An 8,050-nucleotide genomic window follows, 5' to 3' on the forward strand; every position below is an offset into this window, starting at 1 on the left:
GAGGAGGTATATTAATAATTGTTGATAAAAAATATACACCAAACCTAAAAATGCATAAATTCGTGCGCGCACACACATTGCTATAGTATATTTAAAACAATAAATTAAATCTACAAAAGTATAGAACATTAAATATTAAAACATAATAAATAAAATTAGAGTAGGGATAGTTGACACTAAATGAGAATTCAGAAAAAAAAAAAAGGTCTAGAAATGAGTTGAGTTCGCAACTTGACTCTAATACAAACTTTCATGTTCTACTGTATCCTAAGCACATGAAGCTTGCTGCATGCTACCATTTTTGTTAACTTTGTTCAATTCCATATTCTTAAGCTTGTGATATTATTCTACTGGGTTGCTGCTACAAAGCCTCCTTGCATATTTGTTGTTTGCAATTGAGAGTTCACTTGATTTTAATGAGACTGCATATGAGGTGGGGGAAATTGTCCATATTGCAGTGGAGGCACGATTTTGTTAGGTCTATTTATATTTATGATCTTTATAATCTGCTTCTCACATGAATCCAGTTTCAACCTGTAATTAAGTGAGATATTGCTCTTTGAAACCTGAAGGAATGCTATAGCACATTCCAACATCTTCATAAATTTCTTCAACTTTTCGAGTTTATATGACTTCGGTTGTTGTGGAAGGGAGTATCCTGATAAAGAAAAAAAAAAGGTACAAGGTTAAACACATTAAAAATAATTGATGAGAAAAAAAATAATAAAGGGCACCCTTTCACTTTCAGGAAAGGTGATGACTTAATAGTGCTTAGCAATCTTTAGAGATTACCAAAATAATAATAATAATAATAATAATAATAATAATAATGGAAAAGGCTGGTTTATTCATAGAGTAGTTGTTAAAAATTTATCTGACTAAGCATACCCGCTGAAGTTTACTAGCAGATTTTTGGTACATTTCATTCAACTCTGGCAAGTAATTTTGTTTCATGGACTTAATCTGCAAAATAAAATCAACCAAATCAAATAGGGATCGGTTAATTAGAAACCTTGTCGTCTCTTGTGCAAGAAAATTTGTACCATTGTTCCACTAAGGAAGGATGATAAAAAATTTCTCATTTTGTAATGCATTATAAATTTCATGCTTAATTGTGCACACATCATGCATGTAAGATAAGCACCTAAACACTTGGAGAACCATGTCACTTAATACTCCATCAAGCGTACCATACTACTAGATGTGGAACTTAAGCACACCAACCATGACTTTGAATATTAAATTGAAAACTTCAAAAATCTCACTAAAGAAATACCATTCATATCAACACAAAGACATGTTAACAATTACCAGATATTCTCAATACAAATAACCAATAGAGAATAAAACGACAGCACTAAAAGAAATTAACTCTAGAAAAAAAAACAAAAAAAATCCTTATTGGGTAAAGCACAAGTAATTTCTACTGCTACATTACACATTTTTTCAAATATTATGTGAAGGTTCATCAATATATATAAACATTGAGTAGTATGGATTTAAGAAGAGTTCTCATTATTTTTCCTACAAGACTACTGAAGAGTTTCATTTTCTTCTTGATAATTTCTCACAATAAAAGCCATCATTCTTCATCATTTTGGGTTTTGTTCATTTGACAAATATCTGCTGTTCAATCCAATTCACTTAGAAATAAAATGATAACAAAAAACTACATTACCTTACCTTTTGATACACTTCTTATTGCCAATCAATATGAGGTAGGGGAAGTTGCCTTGACTGCATTGGAGGCATAGCTTTCTTATGTCTTTTTCTATTTATGAAGTTTATAATATGGTTCTCATATGAACCTAGTTTCTCTATTTATGAAGTTTATAATATGGTTCTCATATGAACCTAGTTTCTCCATGAAATTGGGTGAGATGTTGCTCTTAGAAACCTGAAGGAATGCTATAATACGTTCCAGCATTTTAAATACATTCATCTTTTCAAGTTGATCTAACTTTGGTTGTGTTGGAAGGGAATTGTGCTGATAAAGGAAAGATACAGGGTTAAACATAGTAAAAATAATTTACGAGGAAAAAACAACAATAAAGGACTCCCTTTGAGGAAAGGTGATGACCTGATATAGGGCTTAGAACATGCTACAATCTCTAGAGTTTGCAAGAATAACAATAATGGAAAAAGATTATTTATCAATAGCAGTTATTAAAAATTGTCTGACAAATCATACCTGTTAAAGTTGGGTAGCAATCTTTTGGTACATTTCATTCAACTCTGGCAAGTAACTTTCTTTCATAGATTTAATCTGCCAGAAACAAATAATCAATGCATTAGAAACCTTGCAATCTCCTACCAGTGCAGGAATTTTGAGCAATTTTCTCCACTATTTATTCGCAATATTATACTGGATTTGACATTGATAGCTATGTTTACCGTTGTTACAACTGAGTCCGAGGATAAAAAGATAATAATTAAAAAAAATGATTCTTATGGAAAACCAAAAAATAAAAATTTGTTTTGGTTAAAGCACTTCCTGCCGCACACATTTAATTTAATAAGGAAAAAAATTATAAGAAAATAACATATTACATGTTGATACACTTGTTCTTGCCAATCACCCCCACTTGACTGTCCGGTCTGTGCAGTTGAATCCAGAGGAGAAGCTACAAAAGATATTTCATAGACACATGAGAATTCGGCCAAAATAAATAAGATGATAATCAAAACAATGCCACAAACAAAGACAAAAGAATGCTGAATTCTTGTTGTATTTTCATTTTATTTGCAATTGTTTGACAAGAACTCTGATCAGGGATATCCTGATCCGGAAAAAAAAAAACTCATCAAATCACTGAGATTATGCAATTGTCTGGGTTTTGCATTTCACCTGCTGACAAACCAAGAAATTAAAAAAATTCAAAATTAACCTGACATGTTGCAGAAACCTAGTATCTGCTAAAATACAATGTCCTTGTTGAGACTGCGTTCAGTTCTGTTTGTTGTTCTTCCCTTGAGGCAGTACTCATGTTCTTTCCTTGTCCCCTACACAGCTAGACCTATAGACTTTTGCTGCCATTGCCCGTGATTTCAGCTATAGACATTGGTTTATGAAGAAATTTTTTATCTCATGTAGTCATATTCTAGTTTAGGATAGGAAATTAATTTGTTTATGTAAAATAGGATAAACTTAGGGATATTTGTGTGTAAACTGTGAGTCGGAGAACACAACATATGCTTGTTTATATAGACTGATAGTAATAATCACACATAATTAGAGGAGTTAAGTTTCTCCTAAATGGGATATGTTTCCTACATATTAAAATTGTTTCTGCCTTCTCCTGAATCAAGGGGCCAGTATTACTGCCCATAGTATCACCTAAATCTCCAACCACGACAATCGCTGTCTTAGCAAACAACATCATCCCTCGAAGGACAAGAGGAACCAATAAATTAAAATAACATTAAAAAATTTGAAGATGAGAAATTCCCAAATAGGCAGAATTAGAATTAAAGACAATTACATACAGCCCCAAAAAACACTCAGTATACAATTTTATTTGTAATTTTTTATAACTAAAAAAAAGAAGAAAAAAACTACTTTAGCTCTGCCTTCTACTGGAGGACACAACGTGTTTTAAATTAGCTTTTATATATACTTATTTTTCAAGCTCAATGCTTGTTAACTAGGTTATATATGACTTTGCTTAGGAAAAAACTATGTTATGACTTTCAAATTATTACCAATTTTAAAATGTAAAAGTATGTATTCTTTATAAGAGTTATTTGTTTGATTTTTTTTTTTTTTTGGGGGGGGGGGGGGGGGGGGGCAGTGGAATAGAAGGAGTAGAAAGAATAATGCTGAACTTATTTTATTAGTTTGGCTTGAATTTATTTTATCAGATTTGCGCTCGAGTATTCAACTTGAAAAACTAACCTCCAGTATGAGAGAACTTTATATTATTAATTAAACTGAGAGAACTTTTGATCCACTTATAGTAACTATACAATATTTGAGTTCAACTTAATATTAATGTAATCAAACTTTTCATAAATTTAATATTATTATGATCCAAAAAATTATTATTAAATTTTAAACTAATCGAATCAAATTAATTCACTTTTGTTAGGTTGAGTTTGATAGGCCAACCTTTTATAATCCATTTTTCTCACATATACAATTCACATGCAAACTGCAACTTAAATTGAAAAATTAAAGGAATCAAATTATCTCCCTCTACCAAACTTGTCAATCTCACTGTCATGTATTAGGCAAACATAAAAGCAAAGACAGTGAAAGACTTTTACAGAGTTGGTCACATATCATCTTTTTTTTTTAAACTAGCTTTTACATAATTTAAAAAAAGATAAACTTAAGATATTTTTTCATTCCAAACACTCAAACAGGGAGGATCATTTGTGATCGAGTATGTTTTCTGGTTTCTTTCGTCATGCTCTCAGTATTCTGTTGCTTTTTAACTTGATCTTGGTCTTCTTCGGACTAGTAGTACATCATCCATATGCTTAAATCATGTTTAGCTTGCCAACATATTTCAGCTTTCTTCCTAAAGCTGCTCTTTTTTTTTCTCACATTCAGTTTATTGCTTACGATTTGGAATAGTGACAAGTAAAGACAAATCACAACTCCCGGTCATCCAATTCCAAGAATAGAGGTTGGTTCCTTTCTTTATAGGTAATTATATTGCCTACTTCTTTTGTTCATTTATTCAAGATTTGAAGAAATTTCACTCATAAAGATGGATATATAAAGTTGTCGTTTAGATCTTTGAACTCTCATGGCTAATTTTACAAAAAATTAATATATTATGTTAAGTTTCCTAATTTAACTGGTAGCTCTCTTTAACAAAATTTTGACAAAATTAATTTCATTCAAATGTCCAATAATAACCTTTAAGAGGCAGCAACTTCAAAATGAGGGGAATGTTCAGAAATGAATGCTCATAAATAAATATATTTGCAGGCTAGCTTTTTGTTTCTTAGTTATCAATTTGGTCTTCAAATTATATTAAAAGATTTAATTTGTGAAACAAATTTCAGCGGCTTTTATTTATGAACAGTGGCAAACGAGCATATTTAAGACATTAGAAATTGGGTCTTTGGGGAACCTTTAAATCCTTCTAAGATCCCTGAGTATGCCTCTAGAATTCCATTTGTCAAACAATTAGTGTATTCTGTCATATTGTCATCAGCAGCATATATATCTGCAGCGAGTTCTGCACCACTCTAAAGCATAGGCATTGCATACAACAACTACTTCTAAGACTTTTCTCCAATTGCCAAGGCTATGTCTCCAAAACTTGAAAAAATAGGAGGCTTAACAGACCTATGGAGCTGATTGCTGGACAATTCCACATGCAATTGGGTAATAATCCCATCACAATAAACCAGTACTTTCTCCTCGAAGCCTCTACATACATCACCAACCACACCCACTGTGATAGCAAATGTCCTGCACCCATTATATTAGGGACCACCTGAACCCAATACAATGATTGAAAATGTGCTGCACCTATTTTATAATTCCCTGCAGCTGCCATCCTTTCCCAATTACCCAAAAGCATCTCTCAAATAAATGTCTTGCAGAAAGACTTGCACCATACTGCCATACTTAAGGACCTTTGTTCTAGTACCATTCAAAACTTACGTTCTTCATTTCGGCTGCCATCATCCCATTGTGCATGAATTGGCAGTTTTGCTTTGGTTTATTTGAATGACACTTTTGAACATTGAATCCAATGGTAACAAATACAATTTTGTCACTTGGTATGAAAACATTCACTTCATTTACCCCGTTAATCCATCCATGTCTGTCTTAAGAATTGCTTCGTCATCTACTTTAGGCAACAAGCTTAAAGATGGTAGTGGCATGATTAGTATGTTTTGTGATTTTGTAAACAAATTGATGGGAGAAGGAGGCGACAAGGGAGGCATGCTAGAGGAGGAACTCGGGGGCAAGGTGGTGGGCATGGTGGGGGGAGGGGTGAAGTAATGACTGTTGGTGTTTAGGAAAGAAAAGAGGTTAGGAATTAGATTGTTTTATAATTTTTAAAATAAAATAAAGATAGTAATGATTTTTAATTAATCACCACTATTTAAAATTTATTGTTTTAAAATTTAAAACATTGACAGAATTAAATGTTTTAGAAAAAAACCAAAAAAAATACAAAAACGATCCGTTTTGTTGAAAACATATCAAAATGAAACTAAAATAAACTTAATAGAACAAAAGTGACATTAAGCTTAATTTTTATACGAAAATGTATATATTTAATTATCAATTTATCATCCATAATCTTACATGCCCCTGCGAACTTACTCTAGAATTACCAACAGCTGGACACACACATTGGATAAGATGTGAGGAAGTAAGGAAAATACCAACAGTGATAAATGGTATTTGAGCTTTTGTATGGGCTTACTAGTATCTTTTTAAAGTGTTTTGTGACTTTGTTTATACTTTGTGTGATATAAATAAAGGCCGTGTTTTAAATACACGAAAAAAGTGATAAGCACTTTGTCTATACTTTTTTAAATTTTCATTTTTCTCAAAGGAGAAGAAAGTAATAGTTCTTGCATAAAGAAGTTTCCCTATGATATAATAGTGCAGTAAGTCTTTATTTATATGCTGTAAGTAAGAACTTAATCTCTGTCTCTAGAATTCTCTACATGTTAATAGGCCAAAAAACTTGCACAAGGCTTAAAAAGCAAATGAAAAACACAGATACTTACACAAGGATAAAAATAAAAGATTAACCTTATCACAAGGAATAACACACAGCTGCCATTATAAATACTCTTTTGAGCAGTTTTGAAACTATAATGAATCTAATATTACAAAGGCCCTTATACTCTTATAAATGAAAGGATGTGAAAGTGTCAATTAAATTATGTATGTGAAAGTGTCAATTCTTATGCAAACAAAGTGGCAGGATCAGGGGTACCACTAACCTTACCTTATTCTAGAGTAAGTTCACATGTAGCTCTTAAAACTAGAAGCCACTAAGGCTCTACATCACCCCGTTTCCTTCAATTCCTAAAAATTAGCTTGGAAGGTTGTGTGAGAATACCTATCATTGACTGAAAGACTAAGGCAGAGGATCATATCCTCTGCGTTCACTTGTCAATGCATTTAGTAACTTGGAACTATCAAATGAAGATTGAATAATTCATATTTTATTTCGACCAATTAATTTTAAAAAATGAAATCCAAATTTCAGTTGTTCAAAATTGAACTACTGAAATTTAGAACAAATATAAAATAAATTGAATGCATGAAAATGTGATTGCACTAAATCTATTTCCCAAGACAAACAGAAGTTAGTCTGAAGTCTTGAAAATGAACTAATGTTTTTGTGTTATTGAATTACCTTACAGCCATATGTTGTATGTGTGTTTCAATTTTTTTTGTTACACAACTGTAATCTTGTTGTGCTATTAAATATGAAATTATTCTTAATTTGTAGGTACCGACTGTTACGGATTGGCAAAAAGTACTTGCTCCTTCACTGTTACTGCAACAAATACTGTCATATTGCTCATCTTCAGAGGTATGTATGCCATTCTTAAATTGCTGTGGTTAACTATTATATTTTTGCCCCTGATGTAAGTATTGTTTATTATTACATTCTACCTCATTGAGTGAGCCATAGTTCCCCGTTTGAGCTTCAATACAACGATTAATACGGATAGTTTGGATTAATTGTTGTATTGAATCTTGAATTGTCCGTTTGGACAGTTTGGGAAGACAATTTTTTTTTACTTCATTTTGACTTACAAGTCAAGTATGTTGTGTTATTTTTGATTATATTTCGGTCACTGCATCTTGCTTTGTTCTCTGGGTGCATACATGAGCGATGTCAATTGATGTCACCGCTTTGATGTCGTGTACTTGGAGACCAAAGCGAAATGCTGCCGAAATTTAGTCAAATTTAACATAACCGTCTTAACTTGTTTGTTTGAATGAAGTAAAAAACTGTCTTCTCGAATGGGGTAGGGTCACACCTTTTTACAATAAAAAAGAGAGGTCCGCATGCATATCAGATAATGAACCTCGTTTGACAGTACACCAAAT

At 32.1% G+C, this 8,050-nt stretch overlaps 1 long non-coding RNA gene across 2 annotated transcripts; it reads right to left on the reverse strand.

Annotated features, from left to right (window-relative positions):
• Window positions 1-200: 200 nt before the first annotated feature.
• LOC100811733 (uncharacterized) lies at window positions 201-3,245 on the reverse strand. 2 transcript variants are annotated; one of them, XR_005886504.1, is made up of 5 exons: window positions 2,889-3,242; window positions 2,551-2,624; window positions 1,684-2,266; window positions 889-963; window positions 201-658 (listed from the first exon to the last, which is right to left on the reverse strand). It is a non-coding gene; the product is annotated as an uncharacterized lncRNA (long non-coding RNA). The 2 variants fall into 2 exon arrangements; XR_005886503.1 differs by having other exon boundaries at window positions 889-2,266; window positions 2,889-3,245.
• Window positions 3,246-8,050: the final 4,805 nt, after the last annotated feature.

The sequence above is a fragment of the Glycine max genome, chromosome 1, assembly GCF_000004515.6.
Source record: "Glycine max cultivar Williams 82 chromosome 1, Glycine_max_v4.0, whole genome shotgun sequence".
NCBI lineage: Eukaryota > Viridiplantae > Streptophyta > Magnoliopsida > Fabales > Fabaceae > Glycine > Glycine max.